General features: G+C 47.7%; 1 protein-coding gene across 1 annotated transcript in view; it reads left to right on the top strand.

The window, feature by feature from the left end:
- The window catches only part of EPHB1 (EPH receptor B1), a 402,223-nt gene that overhangs the window by 362,295 nt on the left and 20,675 nt on the right, over positions 1-19,253 (top strand). The gene's annotated exons all lie outside the window — the stretch shown is intronic.

Raw genomic sequence — 19,253 nt, 5'->3', positions numbered from 1 at the left:
TGACCCTGGTTTCAAAAGTCAGGGAACCAAACCCATAATTAGGCACCTAAACAAACGTGGCCTAATTTTAAGAGGTGTGCTATGCACTCCAAGTGTGATGAGGTGTCCCTGAGTGGGTTAATGGGGGCCAGACAGGGCCAGTTAACCTTATCTGCTGCACCTGGAGGGGAGCCAGGAATTGATTGGACCTAATGGCAGATGAAGCTCAGCTGTGGGAGGAGCTGGGCTAGGATTATAAACTAGGAAGTGAGAGCAGGCCTGTAGTCACTAGAGGGAAAAGAAGTAGGCCAGGGACAAGGAGATGAGGCGAAGCCAGCCAGCCCGCCCGCCCGGGGTCTTTGTCTGGACTGTGGTCTCCAGTAGGAGACCGAGAAGCATGAAGTAGTCACAGGGAGCATAGGAATCTCTAGTGGTAAACCAGAGCTAGGCCAGGAGCTAGAGAGGTGATGTAGGAAGGAGCCATGGGAAACAGCCCCAGGGTCTGGAGTAGTGGGGAAGGCAGCGCAGGGACTGGAGACTTGGAATAGAAGGCTGTCTGACACAGCATGTGGACAGCTTGTCCGGTGGGACTTTGTTATCCCGGAAGGGGGGGCACTACATAGTCACCTGGCTGGAGGGTCAAATCACAAAGAAAGAGCAGGACCACAGCATGAGCAACTGATGGCAGGGGGCACCATTTGGGGTGAAAGCTAATTCCCAGACCTAGCCACAAGGAGGTGCACCAGTGGTGAGTGGAGCCCTTTGTATCAAGCTTAAAAGTTTTGGCCTTAATCCTTTACGGTAGGTATCTCCCTGCCTTGTGCTTTCAGCGATGCCACCCTGCTTTAGGACAACATAATTGCTCCCATGGTAACAGTGTCTCATGTGGATTAAATTGGACAGTCGGATGCCCACAAAACCACCTTGCTAGGGACTGGTGAATCTTGTTGATAGCACACTTTCTGGGCGAGATGATCTGGGTGTGGGGAGACTGGTGGAGCAGTGGCAAAGGGGGCAAGACTTCCTTACAAACTTGAACACAACTGAGCTGGAACCTTTTGGGAGCCCTGACAGTGCCCACCAGCTGCTTTCTTACCCTCCCTGGCTCAGAAGCAGGAGCACTGAAATTACACAAGAACAGCAGCTCGTGTGGTGGTTTTGGCCCATTTAGAAAAGTCTAGTGTAAGTGACCTGCCCGGCATCCCACAGGTACTCTGTGGCAGAATCAGGGATAAAATCCAGTTCTCCAGGGCAGCATTCAACTGCCGTAACCATGTGATCATCCTTTCTGTTCCCGCAAACCCCTGCTTCGTTCATTACTCACCTTCCAACTTGTGCAACAAATGAGGCAGGGGTCCTACAGCCAACAACCACCTTCACTGTACATCTTCGATTGAACCCCAGGTCAGGTCTATCCCATGCAGTGAATGAGGAGAAACAGGAGTACAGGAGAAATAGGCTCCTAGTTCTGGTGCCCTAGCCTGCAGCAGCTCGGAGTTGCAACTGCAAGGAAAGTCAAACTCAGCCCCTGGCTTGAGCATGCTCCATGTGGCTAGAGTCTTTGAGGAATTGAACTGTGAAGCAAGTCTCTACTGTGAATGTGCAATTTTTCAATGGCCAAACTTGGCCAAATCTGAACAGATTTTCATGGGGATAGCAAAAGGCACATTCCTTACCCCCTGCCAACTTTCAAATCCTTGCTCCAAAGCATGGAGCTCTAGAGCTTCTCACAGAAAAGATTACCAAAATTTTTGAATATGGGTAAAACAATGTTTTTCCCCCTAGTTTCATTCTCAGAAAAGGGTGGACCGTTTTAGCTGATTTTATCTATAACATACCAGCCTGAGGCAGACATCCAGCATGGAAAATGTCAGTGCCATCAGTTAAAGTCTGGCAAAGTTATAATCAACAGAAAACAGGGTCTTATAATGGGAAGTGTCAGGCAACCTTATTGTGAGGGGGCAGACAAGCCTCACACAGCAAGAAGGTAGTTAATGAGGGCCTGTGGCTCTAAATGGCCCCATCCCACTGATGTCGGGTGTGGAGTTTCAAAGGAGAAGGCCTAGCTTAGTTTGTGGCTGCGCAGGAAGAGGAGCAGAGCTCCGCTTCTCCCTAGGCAAGGGAAGCCTGGTTTCAGGCAGGAGTCTGAGACAGCTGCCTGCCTGGATGAGCGTCCCAATGGATGGGACGAGCAGGCCCAGAGAAATGGACCCAAAGCGGTGTGAAGACAAGCCTCAGTAGAAGGACAGGGTGCTACCGAAGTCTCCTTGGGTGACCCTACTTTTGAATTTGTAGCATGCCTTTGCCTTTGGACTTTAATCCCCTAGATGGGGCAGGACTCAAGCAAGCCTTAGACAGAGGGCAAAAGCACAGTGACACGGGATGCTGTGAAAGGCGGCAACTGACCATGGGAGACCCTGTGACTGTGACTAGTGCTCCGTTGGGCCACAAGGGGGCACCACAGAGGTGGTACTCATTAATAGGTAGTGCTTCCAGCCCTGCCAATGGTATGGCATGAAAGCACACCTCAGTCTAGCCTTTCCAAGAAAGGGGCTGAGAGGAATAGACCATGGCACGAGAGCCGTGTGTAAACGTTCACATTCCAGACTAGCCTGACCTTTTTTCTTCGCTGGGCCTGTGTTGCTCAGAGGCATTTCTACCATTTTGTTTGTGCTGTTACTTCACTGTAGCGATAGGCAATTTGTGAGGTCAAAGCCTGCTTCCCCTTGGCCATGAAGCGTTTTCCTGTGAGTAGCACATTCTGCTTTCCAGCCGTCTCTCATGCAAAGACCCAATCTGTGGGTGCTCTCAGGAGAGGAGAGGAACATACCACACTACCGTACTTACAGTCATATTTTTAGACATGCCTTTTATTTTTAACTGCAAGCAAGAAAACCATCCACACCTGGTAATGAAAACGAGATGTTGTCCTCCCACCTGCCCAACCCACCGTTTTGTCTGTTTCTTCTGCCTGATGCATCTTCTCGGAATCCTTGATTTTGAGCTCTTGGGAGCCGGGAATTGGCTGTGCAGCACCTCCTAGCACGACTGGGCCCTGATCTTTGACTGGGGCCTCTAGAAGCTACTATAATACAAATCACAATAAATTAGGGTGAAACCAAGCCCTTCCCTCCATGACAAAATGTCTTGGGTAATTTACTCATAGCATGACCATGACCCACCCTGACACAGATATTTACCCAGTCAGTCCTTCCGTTCCTGAATAATCTCATCCTACTTATGCGGGCGTTGCTGTCAACACAGGCATGAAATAGAACGTTCCATTCTGAGAGAGACTGTGAGGTGCTAAAAACCTAACCCTCCTGCCCCAGATCAAACCAAGGGCTCATTTCCTTTGCAGAGCAGCTGCCTAGTCTCCAGACAGAGCATTCTCGGTGTCAGAACCGTCCTGGCACTGCTCTGCAATGGTCTCACCCAAGCTGCTGGAGAGAGGGCACTCCCATTAGATAAGAGGCACCTGTACAGATAGCCATGACAAGCAGCAATTATTGCACTGACAGAATAAAAATTGTGAGCTGTTTTGCAAATATTTGTGAAGCAGCAGAAGTAGGCGTAATTACACATAAAAATATATCTCCTTTATAGACTTTTAATTATCTACTCAGGTGAACCATAATTTGAGGAGAAAAGCTTTAAATATATTTTTCTTTAATAAAAAAATGGAATTGGTAGGACAGGATTGTAATGCAATTAAGTGAAGAGGCAAGGCATCTGGATTGCTGAGTTATAGCACAAGGGAGCCATGCACCATCCATCAAATCCTGGGGTGCTGATCCCAGCTTTGCCACTTCCCAGCCATATGATCTTGGGTGAGTCACTTCATCTCTTTGTACCTCCGTTTCCTCTCCCCATTCTTTAGCTGGCTTGTCTAACTAGATTGTAAACTCCTTGGGATAGGGACTGCCTCTTACTGGGTTTACAGCCCTAGCACAATGGGACTTTGATTGTGACTGGAGCCCCTACTGTATGGGGAGATGTCAGCAAACCAGTAAAGTGCCTGAAACCACTATTGTGTATTGTTAAAAGCAGCCAAGCCTGCAGGCTGTAAAGTGGCCATGCAGCAGCATCAGCTTGACCAAGACAGGAGGGGAGCGGGTTTTGGGTGCCACAGAAAGGGCAGCTTGACCCCGTGTCCTTCCTGATACATGCATTTTAGAAGAGCGGGATGTGCTCTCAGGACTGTGTCTGACAGGGCCTCAAGGCTGCAAACTCCTGGGAAAAATTACACCTGGTTAATCAATGGTCAGAAGGAAACCTCTTGCTTTACCATTGAAACTGCTTGCTTAACAAGTTTTCTTTAAGGGAGATGTCATTGTATTACTAATATATAAATAAGGGGGGAAAGTTTGAGGTAGTTGGACTCTTCAGGACTGGACTCTCCCTCTGGATACATCTTGCAGTCCCCACCGACAGATGGAAGATTTGGCCACCGGAAGGCTGCCACTGTGCCACTCGAGAGCCACACTCAGCTTCGGTAATTATCGAGGGTTGGGGGTGTTTTAATAACCTATTGCGGACGTATGTAAGTGCTTGAGACTAAGTAAAGTTTAGCTTTAAGTGAGAGCACTCTTGTGTTGTCCTGTTTGTGCCAGCCATCAATCGGTCAGACGGCCGTGTCTCCCCTGATTTATTTCCTGACACCACCTTGCACAGAGTAAAAGTCACCAAGAGCTTTGGATTAAAAGAACCCCGAGTAACACGAGGTACTGCTGTAATACCAATAAATAATAATAAACAGCTCTGTTAACAATAAACGTTAGCTCTGCTGGATTAATGTAGTCGAGATGACATGGTGACAATCATGTTTTCATCTTTTGCTGTTGGTTTGGTCTCTACATCCATTACATATCCTTAGAGGTGATTTGGGTATAGACAGAACCTCCATAGAATCTGGCCTTGCAAGTGACAAGTGTGAATAAGGGGAAATGTTGTTTGTTTGGCAGGGATACTCTCAGAACACCTCAGTTCAAAGCCACATGCCCATGGCATTCAGAGGTGGAACAATCCAAGTAAGGCACAGACAAGAGGAAAAGTCCATTAGAAATGAGGGAGAGGCCAAACAGCTTCTCCCACAAACTGTTGGCATCCTTTTGTCTGCGAGAGATGGTGGGCACTGCAGCCTATGATGTAGACAGTTTGCAATGTTTCATGTGACTGAATAGTCCAATCCAAGATTTGCATGATTTTTGGCAGTTATTGCAAATGTATGTATCTTGGTTGGGAGCCACTTGCTTCCTACAAAAAGAAAAGGAGTACTTGTGGCACCTTAGAGACTAACAAATTTATTTGAGCATAAGCTTTCGTGAGCTACAGCTCACTTCATCGGATGCAACCTACTGGCTCTTTTCTCTCCAAGCTGTAGGAGCCAGCTTCTGTCATGGACTTTGATGGAGATGATGGCTCCACTTGTTTTGATCACTTGCCAAGGTTTCCGATTGGTCGGGATCGATTCCAAATTCTTTCATATCGCGCTTGCACGTGTGTTTATAGAGAAGCTTGGGATGTCCTGTTGTTCTTGTTCCCTCTGATAGCCCCCTGTATAGCATGTCCTTGGGTATGCATCTGTCTTCCAAGCTATTTAGATGATCCAGCCAGTGCAGTCATCTTTGCTTGAGCAGGGCTGTCACACTTGGTAAATTTGCCCTTTGAAGAACCTCTGTGTTGGTAACTTTATCTTGCCATTTGGTGTTGAGTATGCGGCGTAAACAACGTAGGTGGAAACTGTTTAACTTTTTCTCCTGATGAGCATAAGTTGTCCATGTTTTCCCACCATACATGAGAGTGCTGAGGACGCAGGCCTGCTACACTAGCATTTTGGTCTTAATGGTAAAATTTGGGTTGTTCCATGCTCTTTTAGTCAGTCTGCTAAAGGTGGTGGTAGCCTTTCCAATGTGAACATTTAGTTATTCATCCAGTGAGAGATTGGTGGTTACTGTAGAACCTAAGTAGCTGAACTTTTGGACTACTTCTTGCTGATTTGCTGCTACTTGCTGATTTAAGATGATTGAAGGATCTTGTGGAACCCCCTATCCTAATACAACTGTTTTCTTAATGATGATGGTGAGAGCAAATGCCTGACAAGCACTTGAAAGGCGGTCCATGCGTTCTTGTAGTAGATCTTCATCCTGGGCTATGAGGGCAGCATCATCAGCGAATAAAAGTTCCCTGATTAGCACCTTTTTGACTTTAGTCTTTGCCTTAAGTTGGGACAGGTTGAAGAGTTTCCCATCCGATCTTGTGTGGAGATACACTCCATCTTTCATAAAAACAACAAGGAGCCCGGTTGCACCTTAAAGACAACAGATTTATTTGGGCATAAGCTTTTGTGGGTAAAAAACCACTAGTCTTTAAGGTGCCACCTGACTCCTTGTTGTTTTTGTGGATACAGACTAACACGGCTATCCCCTGATACTTGACTCCATCTTTCATGTCCTTAAACGCACAGTTCAGGAGTACCAAGAAGAAGATTCCAAAGAGTGTAGGGGCAAGAACACATCCTTGCTTCACTCTGCTTTTTGTCTCAAAGCTGTCCGAAGTGGACCTGTCAAACTGGATAGTTGCTTTCATGTTGTCGTGGAATGAACGTATAATACTTAACAGGGTTGGTGGGCATCCTATCTTTTCTAGTATTGCAAATAGACCTGCTCTGCTGATTGTGTCAAATGCTTTGGTTAGGTCCATAAAGGTGATGTACAATGGTTGGATTTGCTCTCTGCAATTTTCTTGGATCTGTCGCAGAGAAAATATCATGTCTATAGTTGATCTTCCAGCCCTGAAGCTGCACTGTGATTTGGGGTAGATACAATTCGCCAGATGTTGTAGGCACACTAAGATGACTTTTGCGAAAGCTTTTCTTGCTACACTTAGTAGCGAGATACCCCTGTAGTTGTTACAGTCACCCTTCTCGCCTTTATTTCTATACAAAGTGATGATGTTTGCGTCGCACATCTCTTGTGGTACTTCACCCTCTTTCCTGCATTTAAGTAGCAGCTGATGAAGATATGGTAATAAGCTGTCTTTCCCATAGTTGAGGATTTCCGCTGGGATGCCATCTTTTCCAGGACCTTGCCACTTGATAGCAAATCAATGGCCTTGCTTAGCTTTTCTTTAGTAGACTCCACATCTAGCTCTGGCATGACCTGCAGAGTTGGTAATTGGTTCAGTGATCTGCTGGTAATGTTTCTCTCTTGTGTATATAGCTCTGAACAGTGTTCAAGACAATGAGACAACTGCTTGCTTTTATCTGTAATGATTTCATTACTGTGCAATTTGAGAGGGGCAACCTTGTTGACACTAGGGCCTAGAGCTTTCTTTAGGCCATCGTACATGAGTTCAAGGTTTCCCGTATCTAAGGCTGTCTGTATCTGTTCATAGAGCTTCGTCCAGTAATGATTTGCACAGCATCTCCTTTCTCACTGTACCTTGGTTTTTGCATGTCAAAGTCTCATTTTGGTGCTCTCTGTTGGCTTCTTATGTTCCAGATAGGCTGTGTTCTTAATGTTGATGAGAGGTAATAGTTCAGCTTCATTTTCTTCGAATCAGTCCTTTTTTGATGGCCTCTTTCTCCCAAATATAGCTAAAGCGGTTTCTTGAATTGTCGTTCTTAAATTTTCCCAAAATTCCTCTGCCTTCTCTGATAGTGTCTTCCCATGCATGCTAAGTTCAAAAGCCTTCACAAACTCCTTGCATTTCCTCTGGTTTTTGATGTTAGTAGTTGTCATAAAAATAAAGGGAAGGGTAACCACCTTTCTGTATACAGTGCTATAAAATCCCTCCTGGCCAGAGGCAAAACCCTTTCACCTGTAAAGGGTTAAGAAGCTCAGATAACCTCACTGGCACCTGACCAAAATGACCAATGAGGAGACAAGATACTTTCAAATCGGGATGTTGGGAGTGGGGGACAAAGTGTCTGTCTGTCTGTGTGATGCTTTTGCCAGGAACAGATCAGGAATGCAGACTCAGAACTTCTGTAAAGTTAGTAAGTAATCTAGCTAGAAATGCGTTAGATTTCCTTTTGTTTAATGGCTGGTAAAATGCGCTGTGCTGAATGGAATGTATATTCCTGTTTTTGCATCTTTTTGTAACTTAAGGTTTTGCCTAGAGGGATTCTCTGTTTTGAATCTGATTATCCTGTAAGGTATTTACCATCCTGATTTTACAGAGGTGATTCTTTTACCTTTTCTTTAATTAAACTTCTTCTTTTAAGAACCTAATTGATTTTTCATTGTTCTTAAGATCCAAGGGTTTGGGTTTGTATTCACCTATGCAAATTGGTGAGGATTTTTATCAAGACTTCCCCAGGAAAGGGGGTGTGGGGCTTGGGGGGATATTTTGGGTTAAGACATCTCCAAGTGGGCTCTTTCCCTGTTCTTTGTTTAACATGCTTGGTGGTGGCAGCATGGGATTCAAGGACAAGGCAAGGTTTGTACCTTGGGGAAGTTTTTAACCTAAGCTGGTCAGAATAAGCTTAGGGGGTCTTTCATGCAGGTCCCCACATCTGTACCCTAGAGTTCAGAGTGGGGAAGGAACCTTGACAGTAGTGTTGATTTGGGGCTTGGTCCTAGGTTTTGCCCTATGTAATTTCTTGGCTGTAATCTTCACTTTGCTAATAATCAAGGAGTGGTTGGTGTTACAATCAGCATTGTGAAATGTGTGAGTATTCTGCACCAAGGGTAGGTCTTTCCTCATGATGATAACAAGGTCTAGTTGCAACAAGTCGTCAGAAGAATACCAGAAGAAAACAAGTCGTCAGAAGAATACCATTCATGGCCAGATTGCTTAGGACATTTTGGCATCAGCAAGAATGAATGAGAATGGCCGACTTCTTAAATTCTGTGCCCCAAACCAAATGTGCATTACCAATTCATATTTTACACAAAAAGATCACCATAATGTGTCATGGTGACATCCACGATCAGGCCACTGGCTCCCATAAACACCTCCTTCAAACACAAGGGACTGCCTGGCTGCATAGAAGAGGCATGGGATAGATCACTTAATTTTTTCCCTCTGTGTTTGTTGTTCACATTCAACGGGACTGGGCATTGACTGAAAAGTGTTACCAGCTGTCAGTCAAGGTGAAATATGAATTTGGTGGTCTCAGAACAGCTCCCCCTGAGACAGATGTCTACATCACACCCACATACAGAAATACCGCCCTCACCCCCACGACCAAAAGAAAAACACTGTCACAATTACTATTCTTAGCATAATCCATGAACTCACCCCTGCTGCAATGCATGCAGAAAACTGCCGTCCAATAGCAGCTAAGCAGGTGGTGAATTGTAACTAGCACCACTGATGCTAAAACACCCTATTATTGTTATCCCAACTCTCCCCTTCCCACTCACTTGTTTGTTCTGTCCACTGGTTCCATCTTGTCTTGTGCCCTGTGAGCTTTTGGGGCCAAGGACCATCATTCAAGGGGGTTGGGATTTTCAGATGCCCGCAGTGTTGGCCTAATACTGTTCCTATTGAAGTCAAGGAATCAATTACCACTGACTTTGGTGTGACCTACCTTTGAGCATCTTTAAAAATCTCCCCCTATCTGTCTGTCCAGTGTGGGTGACTTAGGAGCACAAACCAATACTTTCAAGCAGTTTTGTGTTCCTAAGCCGCTTAGATGTTTTAAAAATTCCACTCCCAGGGTCTAGCACAATGGGGCCTGGGGTGGTTGAGGCCACACTGTAAATAATAGCTGATAGTGGAGTGTGAACTGCTCTCTCACCCCTAGGAATGATCTCTCTGGGTCTCCACAGCAGGGTGGGGACACTCCTGGACCTGTTCTGTGGTTAAAGACCAGAGGCCAGTGACATGGCGCCTTTCCCAACCCTCACATTCACTGATAATGCAAACTCCGGCTGCTCTTCCTCTCCAGCCTCACAGTCTGTTGGGGGCTCTATCCCCTGGGTCCCTTTCCTGAAGCTGAGTCCACTCCTCCTCTTTGAGATGGTGCAGTTTCATTATGCAGCCAAACTGAGTTATAAAATGTATGATGCTGTCAAAACAATGGCAAGGTACTTCAGTGCATTGTTGCTGGAAGCATATAATAAACTAGGAGGTTGACTGTCATTTATAAGAACACGGGAAGGATAATGTATTTACTGCAATGATACTATCCAGACAGCAGGGAAATAATGGACTGTACATTATCTCCTCCTGGAAAGGGCAGGCTGGATATTTTAATAATGAAACTGTTACAGCCTTTAACACTGTATTGCTGCCTTCACTCTATAGAACTCCACGTGGTCTGAGATTTGGTGACAATAATAATAGCCAGCTCTTCTCTAGAGCTGGTCTCCTGTCAATCGCAAAGCATTTTATAAAGGAGTGTACCAGGGTGGCTTACTCATGGGCTGGCGGCTCTGGGGCTATGCCATCCCTGATTAGAGGATGAGCCACAGCTAAGTTGAATGAGGTGCTCCCAGGATCATAAAAAGAGCAGACAGTTGCAGTAAAGGAAAGGAAGGGGGCCAGGAAAGTGCAGTGAGCAAGAAGGCACCTGCCGGGCACTGGCCTGAGTCAGCAGTAGGGTTGCCAACTTTCTACTCGCACAAAACCGAATACCCTTGCCCTGCACCCCCTCCTCTGAGGCCCCTCCCCTTTCCCAAGGCCCCGCCCCACTCACTCCACCCCCCCCCCCATTACTCACTCTCTCCACCCTCACTCACTTGATCATTTTCACCAGGCTGGCTCAGGGTGTTGGGGTGTGGGAGGGGGTGAGGGCTCTGGCTGGTGGGTGTGGGCTCTGGGGTGGGGCTGTGGATGAGGGTTTGGGGTGTAGGAGGGTGCTCCAGGCTGGGACTGAGGGGTTTGGAAGGTGGGAGGGGGATCAGGGCTGGGGCAGGGGCTGGGAAACGGGAGAGGGTCATGGGTGCAGGCTCCAGGTCGCACTTACCTCAGGCAGCTCCCAGAAGCAGCAGCATGTCCCTCCTCCAGCTCCTACATGGAAGGGCAGCCAGGCAGTTCTGCCTGGCCACGGTTCCCGCCATGTGGAGCATGTGGAGTCCCCTGGCTGTCCCTACTCATAGGAGCCAGAGAGGGGACATGCTGCTGCTTCCAGGAGGCGCGCGGAGCCAGGGCAGACAGGGAGCCTGCCTTAGCCCCGCTGTACCGCCAACTGGAAATTTAATGGCTTGGTCAGTGGTGCTGACTAGAGCCGCCAGGGTCCCTTTACAACTGGATGTTCCGGTTGAAAAACAGACACCTGGCAACCATAGTCATCAGGGAAACAAAGCTGAAGAGGCGGGATGGAGTGGGAGACAGCATTCCAGGCAGGGAGGCGAGGAGAGGCCCTGCCTAAGCAGCGGAAAGAATCATAGAATCATAGAATATCAGGGTTGGAAGGGACCACAGGAGGTCATCTAGTCCAACCCCCTGCTCAAAGCAGGACCAATCCCCAACTAAATCATCCCAGCCAGGGCTTTCTCAAGCCTGACCTTAAAAACCACAAAGGAAGGAGAGTCCACCACTGCCCTAGGTAACGCATTCCAGTGCTTCACCACCCTCCTAATGAAAAAGTTTTTCCTAATATCCAACCTAAACCTCCCCCACTGCAACTTGAGACCATTACTCATCGTTCTGTCATCTGCTACCACTGAGAACAGTCTAGATCCATCCTCTTTGGAAGCCCCTTTCAGGTAGTTGAAAGCAGCTATCAAATCCCCCCTCATCCTTCTCTTCTGCAGACTAAACAATCCCAGTTCCCTCAGCCTCTCCTCGTAAGTCATGTGTTCCAGTCCCCTTATCATTTTTGTTGCCCTCCGCTGGACGTTTTCCAATTTTTTCACATCCTTCTTGTAGTGTGGGGCCCAAAACTGGACACAGTACTCCAGATGAGGCCTCAGTAATGTTGAATAGAGGGGAACAATCATGTCCCTCGATCTGCTGGTAATGCCCCTACTTATACATCCCAAAATGCCAATGGCCTTCTTGGCAACAAGGGCACACTGTTGACTCATATCCAGCTTCTCGTCCATTGTAACCCCTAGTTCCTTTTCTGCAGAACTGCTGCCGAGCCATATGGTCTCTAGTCTGTATCGGTGCATGGGATCCTTCCGTCCTAAGTGCAGGACTCTGCACTTGTCCTTGTTGAACCTCATCAGATTTCTTTTGGCCCAATCCTCTGTATCCTATCCCTACTCTCCTGCATATCTACCTCTCCTCCCAGTTTAGTGTCATCTGCAAACCTCCTGAGGGTGCAATCCACGCCATCCTCCAGATCATTAATGACTGTAAAGGCTGTCTGGGATGAAGCCGGTGAATTAGTTTCGTGCTATTTTGAGTTAATCGGGAGAGACACTGAACTGTTTGGGGCCTAGAGGTCCCCTCGTAGGGAGAGTTTGAGGAGTGAGTGCTGAAAGGGCCCTGGAGAGAGGCCTTTGGCCACAGTGGGGTGCTTGGGAGGTAGCTGCCCATGATGCAGGAGGTCATTGACATTGTCCCCTTTTTACAGATGGGGAAACCGAGGCACAGAGTGGCAAAGTGACTTGCCCAAGTCACCCAGCAAACCCTTGGCAGAGCTGGGACTAGAGCCCTGGCCCTCTTGAGTCTAGTGCCCTATCCACTGGGCCCTAGTGCCTCTGAGAAGACAGGGCTAAAGCAACTGCCTTACTACCTTTGCCCAGGACAGGTAAGAGCAGCTAGAAACGCTTGCTGACAGGCCCTAGAGCTGAGCTCTTAGACTGGAACATTCAAAGTGCTTTTGGCAGCTAGGCATCCAACCCTACTGAAATGCAGCTAACTCCCTTAGGCTCCTTTGGGAATCCTAGCCTGCAGGACTGTATACTGGCAGCCCCTGACTGGTGCCAGTGCCTGAGCTTGTTGGCAACAGCGAGGGTTATCTGGGGTGCTTACCCAGTCATTTGCTTGATTCTTGAATGAAAGTGGGAGGTTTCCCCATGCTGCTGCTACTACAGTAAATAATAGTAGCCTTACTCTGCCCTTCCACCTGTAATCTCAAAGCATGTGACAAACACTGAGCCAAACCTCACAGCTATCTTGGGAGACCCAGTGGGGGAGGTGATAGCTTTGATTGGAGGGAGAGAGAAGCTTTGGAGCCACGCAGAGCTCTCCTGTCCTGGGAGGTATGTAAGGAACAGTCAGCTGTAGGAACAGGAATTGTCAGATCAGGTCAGACCCCAGCGATGTCTAGTCCAGGATCCTGTCTCTAACTGGCTGGCATCAGCTGCTTCTGAGGAGGGTACAGGAATCTTGCAGTGGGCTGTTATGAGTTAACCTGTCCATGGGGAAAGACTTTTTCTTATGCACATAGGCTCTGGGGCAGCATCTTCTCAGCCTCTCCTCTACTTGCTCACTTTCCACTGCAGCTGTTGGGCTCCTCGGCTCTACGGCAGATCCCTGGTGGCTCTTTTCTCTCAGAAGTTGGCCTGATGCAGCTCAACAGCTTTGCCTCTCCAGTCTTTCAGTTCCACTCCCTGTTACTGCCCAGCCGTACCCCAGACAGGTGTTACAGTCAGCAGGTATCTCCTGGGCCCACCCCCACTGCAGTGGTTCTTTTGGGTGCCTAGTTACTTCATGTCCATAATTCCTTCTCCCCTAGCCTGCCAGACATTTTTTCTTACTCCCTATCAGTCAATGGTCTCTTAGATAATCCCCAGGACCAGCTCCTTAGGGCTTCAGGCTTTTTGCCCATCCTTAGGCTAAAGAAACTGACCTCCCCCCGTCCCCCAGGTGAACAGCACATCATCTCGCCTTACCACGGCGGTTTCAGAGAGAGGAACATTTTTATTCAGGCTTTATTATTTTTATGGCCGTAGCACCTCAAGGCCACGGCTGAGATGAGGGGTATATTTCACTGGACGCTGCATAAACACATAGTAAGAGACATTCCCTCCCTTGAAGCCCTTATAGTCTAAATAGACAACACAAATAGGAGAGACTCAAAAGCTTGTCTCTCCCCAACAGAAATTGGTCCAATAAAAAGTATTACCTCCCCCCACCCCATCTCTCTAACATCCAGGGACCAACAACACTGCATAGCACAACAGAAATAGAGATGGTAATTTATAGCAGTGCTGGGATTAGAACCCAGGTCTGCTAAATCTTGCACTGCTACTTTGCACACAGGGCCTCTCCTACTTTACCCTCCCATGAAACAAGCTAAAAGCTCAGGCAACAGGTTGCATTCAGCGATGCACATGCTTTTCCAGAAGCAAAGAAAGTCTCGGCCTTTCTGCAATTCCTCCACAATAATGAATGTCAAGCACTTTGCAAACAGAGGAGCTAAATGTCAGATCCAGTCCCTACAGATCCAGTCCCTTGTTATAAATTGAATTATCAGCCAAGCTTTTCTGTTTCATTCCCACTTTCTTAGTCGATAAACAGTATCCATCATATTGTCACGCTTTGAAGCAAAACCAGAAGCCAGTTTTCTTCACGCTACTAAGAAAATCATCCTTGATGTCTTCATCCTCTTTGCTGGAAACCCTAGAACTCTTATGGTCACCCGACTTCACATGATATAAATAGGCCTAGCTCCACTGAAGTCAATGCAACTACATCAGCTTATACCAGCTGAGGATCTGGCCCTTAAATTTCATCATTTCTTGTATCTCTCATGTTTCAGTCTCTTAACTTCCAGATCTAGACTATAGTAGTCCCCTTCTGCTGTGCAGTGAACATACTCTCGCTGGAAGACGTTAAGAGGCAGTCATTTTTAGCCAGAGCTGCAGGCTGTAGTGAGCAATTGTTGCTCGGCTGCGGTAGGTTTTTGCACAAGACTTGTGCATGTTTTAAGGTGTCTTTTAACCTTCTTTTCAAAAATTGAAATAGATTGAGCTCCTTTAGGTGCTCACTGTGAGGCCTGTGTTCCAGCCACAGATCATCTTGTGGCTCTTAGCTCAACCTTTGCTAATTTTTTCACATCCTTTCTAATAATGTGAATAACGGAACTAGGCACTGGATCCTAGCAGTGGTCTCATCAGTCCATGTGCAGAGGTAATATAATCTCCCTACTTCTTCTCTGTATTCATCTATTTCCCCCAGGGATCATGTTAGCCCGTCTCGCCACAGCATTACACATGGAGCTCATGTTCAGCTGGTTAACTACCAAAGACCCCAAAGTTGGGCTTGGTGTAGCTGCTTCTAAGAGTACAGTCCCCCCCGTCCTCTAGGTCTGGCCTACTGCTAGGCATAAAGAATTCACTGCATATGGCTGTATTAAAATGCATCTTAGCTTGCATCCAGCTGACCATGAGTTCTAGACTTCTTGGTAACAGTGACCTGTCCAATGTAAGGACACAGAGAGCTCAAACTCAAGCGCGGGGTCTCCAGGCAGCCCTCACACCCTGGCTGCCACTGGACAGCTCACCCAGAACTACTGGAAGTGAGGGGCTAGCAGAATTCTGACCACTGGTGCCGGAACTCGGTGGGGAGGGACCAGGTGGCCATGCACCCCCCCCCCTTTTTAACACAAGAAATATATGCACTGTGGGAAAAATATGATCAGAGGCAACACATGGGGTGAGGGCACACAGGAGCACACACCCCCCAGATTTCTGCCAGGAAGGGTTCACACCAGAACATGGCCAGCAGTAGCCTTTTGGCGCTGTGAGGGCGGGAGGGAATGGGAGCTGCTGCCAGCCACAGGTGGGAGAAGGGGAGAAAGAATAACCTGACCCGGGTCTTTGCAGAGCTCATCCCTTCCCCGCCATCTCCGCCGTTTGGCTGGCAGCTACTCCCATCCCTTCCTGCCTTCACAGCCACAAAAGGTGGCTAATGCCGGGCCCCTGCTGCCGGCCACCGACATAACTCAGCTGCTTCCTGTACCCAGCTGCAGTGCGGGCAGGAAGGGGTTAAGCCCTAAGGAGGCATTGTACACTGGGGCACCAGGGAACCTGACTGTAAGAGCTTCAGCAGCCGCGTAGCCTGGCAGAGGTGGCTCAGCAGGGGAGGGCACCCCTGCAGGAAGAGCAGTGACACACATGGCTGCTGCCTCAGCACAAAGCCTAGGGAATGGAGCAGCCCCACACTTCCTGGGGTCAGGCTCCAGGGGAGGGGGTGAAGAGGGTGCTAAGCCCCTGCGCAGGCATCTGCTGCTGAGCTTGTGAGTTCAGGACCAGAACAGGCTGGAAGTCACTTCCCACCCACCCATTCCAGCAATGTTTAGAACTAAAGTTATCTTATTTTTTTTGTTAGTACTATAATTATACCTTAAAAACTATAATGTGGCTACATTTTGTATGTTGGTTATTTAGGTGACAGTTGTACTCTGTGGATATTTTAGTAGTAGGTTAATTCCTCTACCACTTTGGCCTTGGTCCCCCCACTCCTATAAAGGTTCCAGCACTCTTGACTCTGTCCCCTCCCAGAAGCCCGGCCACAAGACTCTTCACTGGGAATGATGATGACTGTCCTCACCAATTGGCCCGACCACACTATTTCATCTAGAAGGTGGCACAAGAAGTTGTCTGAGCAAATGAGAGACTTCCTGACTAGCTGTTGCACCAGACCTGACTCTTCCTTGTTTCCTGATTTCAGCTCTGACCCCTGGCTTGGACTCTTAGCTCTGACCAGTAGGCATGGCCATTCCTGCTCTGACCACTAGGTCTGACCACCCATGTCCTGGTCCTGACATCCTCGTAGTTATTTACCCTCCCCTATGAGGACATTCTGGGGTAACAGGAGACGCCCTTTGGAATGTATCAAATGGGAAATAATTTACGTTTTGTGTCAGATGCGTTTTAATGCAGTGCAAACCCTTGACCAAAAGAGCTGTTCCTATGCACACTTGCAATGAATGCTGCTGCTTCCTGCCCCAATAGAATGCCTGTTAATCACATTTGCGAACTAATTTAGGGGGTAAACAACAAACTCAATCTGAACTCATTTGCCAGAACATTGACTGTGGCAGGTAGCTTCTTTACTGGGATATTTGTAAGTATTTTACCATTCCTTCATGCAGTGATTTTTCTATTGTGAATTGACAACCATCATGTTCGCTCTCTGTATAACCCGAGGAGCCATGCTTGGGTTTCCTTGTTTGCTTTTTTGTTACAATAATTGTTCTTTCCACAGTGACTGCTGCATGGTTTGTAAGCTCATTTCGAGTTTGACTGTGGGGATTAGCGATAACGCTGCCTATTTTACGGTGGGTCTTATTATTTAAAATTTGAACTAGAACAAAGGCAATTCAATTCCATTCCCACACCTGATGGATAAAATAGCACTTGCCACCGCCGGTGAGCAAATGCAAAGCTAAAGCTGAAATGCTCTCCTAAACGTGGTAACATTTAATTTCTTCCCTCCAAGGGACCACCAAAGGATGGAGTTAAAAACGGATGGCTGCCCTTAGCTTTGCATCTCCCAGCTTCAGAGCAGCATGCATTGCCTTTGCTTGGGGCTGTTTGTGGGGCAGTATTTAACCTAATATCAGCCTATTTCACTTGTAGATTTCAAAGTGTTTTATGTAGAGGGGAGGAAAGTTGGTCTTGTGGTTAAAACACTCCTGGTTCTGCTACCAATCTCCTCTGAAACCTTGGGCAGGTCACTCGATACTTGGTCCGTACTGAAGAATAGTCAGCCTCCTGTTGACTCAATGGGGTGGAATAAGACCTTCAATGTCTGAAGGTTTTAGCCCACCCACCCCATGAAACAGGGATAATAACTAGCTTTCAGGATCTTCGGGACAGGCTCTGTCTCTTGCTATATGTATGTACAGCATCAAGCGCAACGAGACCCCGATTTTGGTCCTGATCAGTCTCATTTTACAGACAGTTGGGCTGAGGCACAGGAATGTCACAGGGTGAGTCTGATAGGAGACCAGCAGGTTGTTCCTGGCTCTACACCTACTTCCATGGGCTGTGCCCTGGTCTATGTTTATAAATGCAGCCCTGCAATCTCAGAGGTAGCACTTCATCTCCCACTCTGTAGGCTTCATTCTGACTTGGGGTTCCAGGGGTGAAGGAAAAACCTTGTTGTTATTCCATCTATGGAGTTTCTAAGTCCCTGGAGCCTTTAGCTGCAGTAATCTGACCTGTCTTCCCCGCCTCCCCAAACCTGCCTAGAGCAGCGTCATTATCCAACCTGTCATCTTCATTGAACGGCACTGCTGGAGGTGTCCAGCAGTGGCATCTGGCATGGCCTGCTGCACTCTGCCGTGGCAGTAATGTGCCCGTCTCCTTCGCTAAAGGGATCTTGAAGTGGAATTGTAATCATGACCCAACCCCTAACGTTGAAAGAAGCACAGCAACAGGGCGGGGTGTGTGGGGTAGGGGGAGCTGGAACTGTGAATACACAAAAGCTGGAGCAACTGCAAGCAGCAGTAACCCTAGCAACAGTGTCTCAGGATTTGAATGTAATTATATCTGGAACGTGATAAACACGCCGAAGGACTCCTTATGTGGAGATCATACTAAACAAGTTTTTGAAATTACCCTCATCAAATATTGAGAGAGGGAAAGTTAAAAAAAACAACCCAGCTGGTGCCCGCAGGCTGCGGGTTAATGGGGATCTGTCGATTTATCAAGGCTACATAACCCACTGATAGCCCTTGCTCACAACAAAATTAAAAGTGGGGGAGGGGATAAAACCATGGGGAAAGGCTGCAGTATTGATTTGCTTTTTGTTTGATGTTGCACATGCTGAACAGCGATCCCAATAAAAGCCATTTATCTTCCCACGCCATGCTGATGAAACTTTAATCACTGCAGAAGGTGAAGGGGTGGCGCCCATCGGCCAGCGTGGGTAGGGAGAGAGACGAGGATGAAAGAGGATCCTCGTTCATTGAGCATCACAGCTCTTCGCAGAAGGGAGATCCTTCTAGCTTGAGTGGGTGGTATTTATGGCTTCCTCCAACAGTTCTGCCATCAGAACATGCCTGAATTTAGGAGCCCTGCTTCTCCTGGGCTGGGAGAAGGATTTATTGCCCATGTTCATTAATCTTAGAGTTCCTCACCCTGCTCTATCAAAGCTTGATGTGAAGGAGCCCACCAGTGCTAGAAATGACTGCACGAGGCAATGGAGAATCAGGCCTGTTGATTCTATCTCAGAAGGGTCTCCCCATTCCTGTGTAACAGGAGAATTGAATTTCCCACTCTGTTCAGCTTTGAGATTCCCAGCACAGATCTAGCAATGGACTCTGCTCCTGATCTGGAGGCACTGCCGCCTCCTGGATAACACAACTGCCTCTGGACTGTTTTCTTCCCGGAGCTCATCTCTGTTGTTCAAAAGAACCAGTGCCATGGAAGCAAGCACCATGAGGCCACATGGCACCTTGGGGAATGGTCATATTG

The sequence above is a fragment of the Natator depressus genome, chromosome 9 (assembly GCF_965152275.1).
Source record: "Natator depressus isolate rNatDep1 chromosome 9, rNatDep2.hap1, whole genome shotgun sequence".
Classification (NCBI taxonomy): domain Eukaryota; kingdom Metazoa; phylum Chordata; order Testudines; family Cheloniidae; genus Natator; species Natator depressus.
The sequence above is the reverse complement of the archived record's forward strand: the minus strand, read 5'-3'. Positions and strand labels throughout refer to the sequence as shown.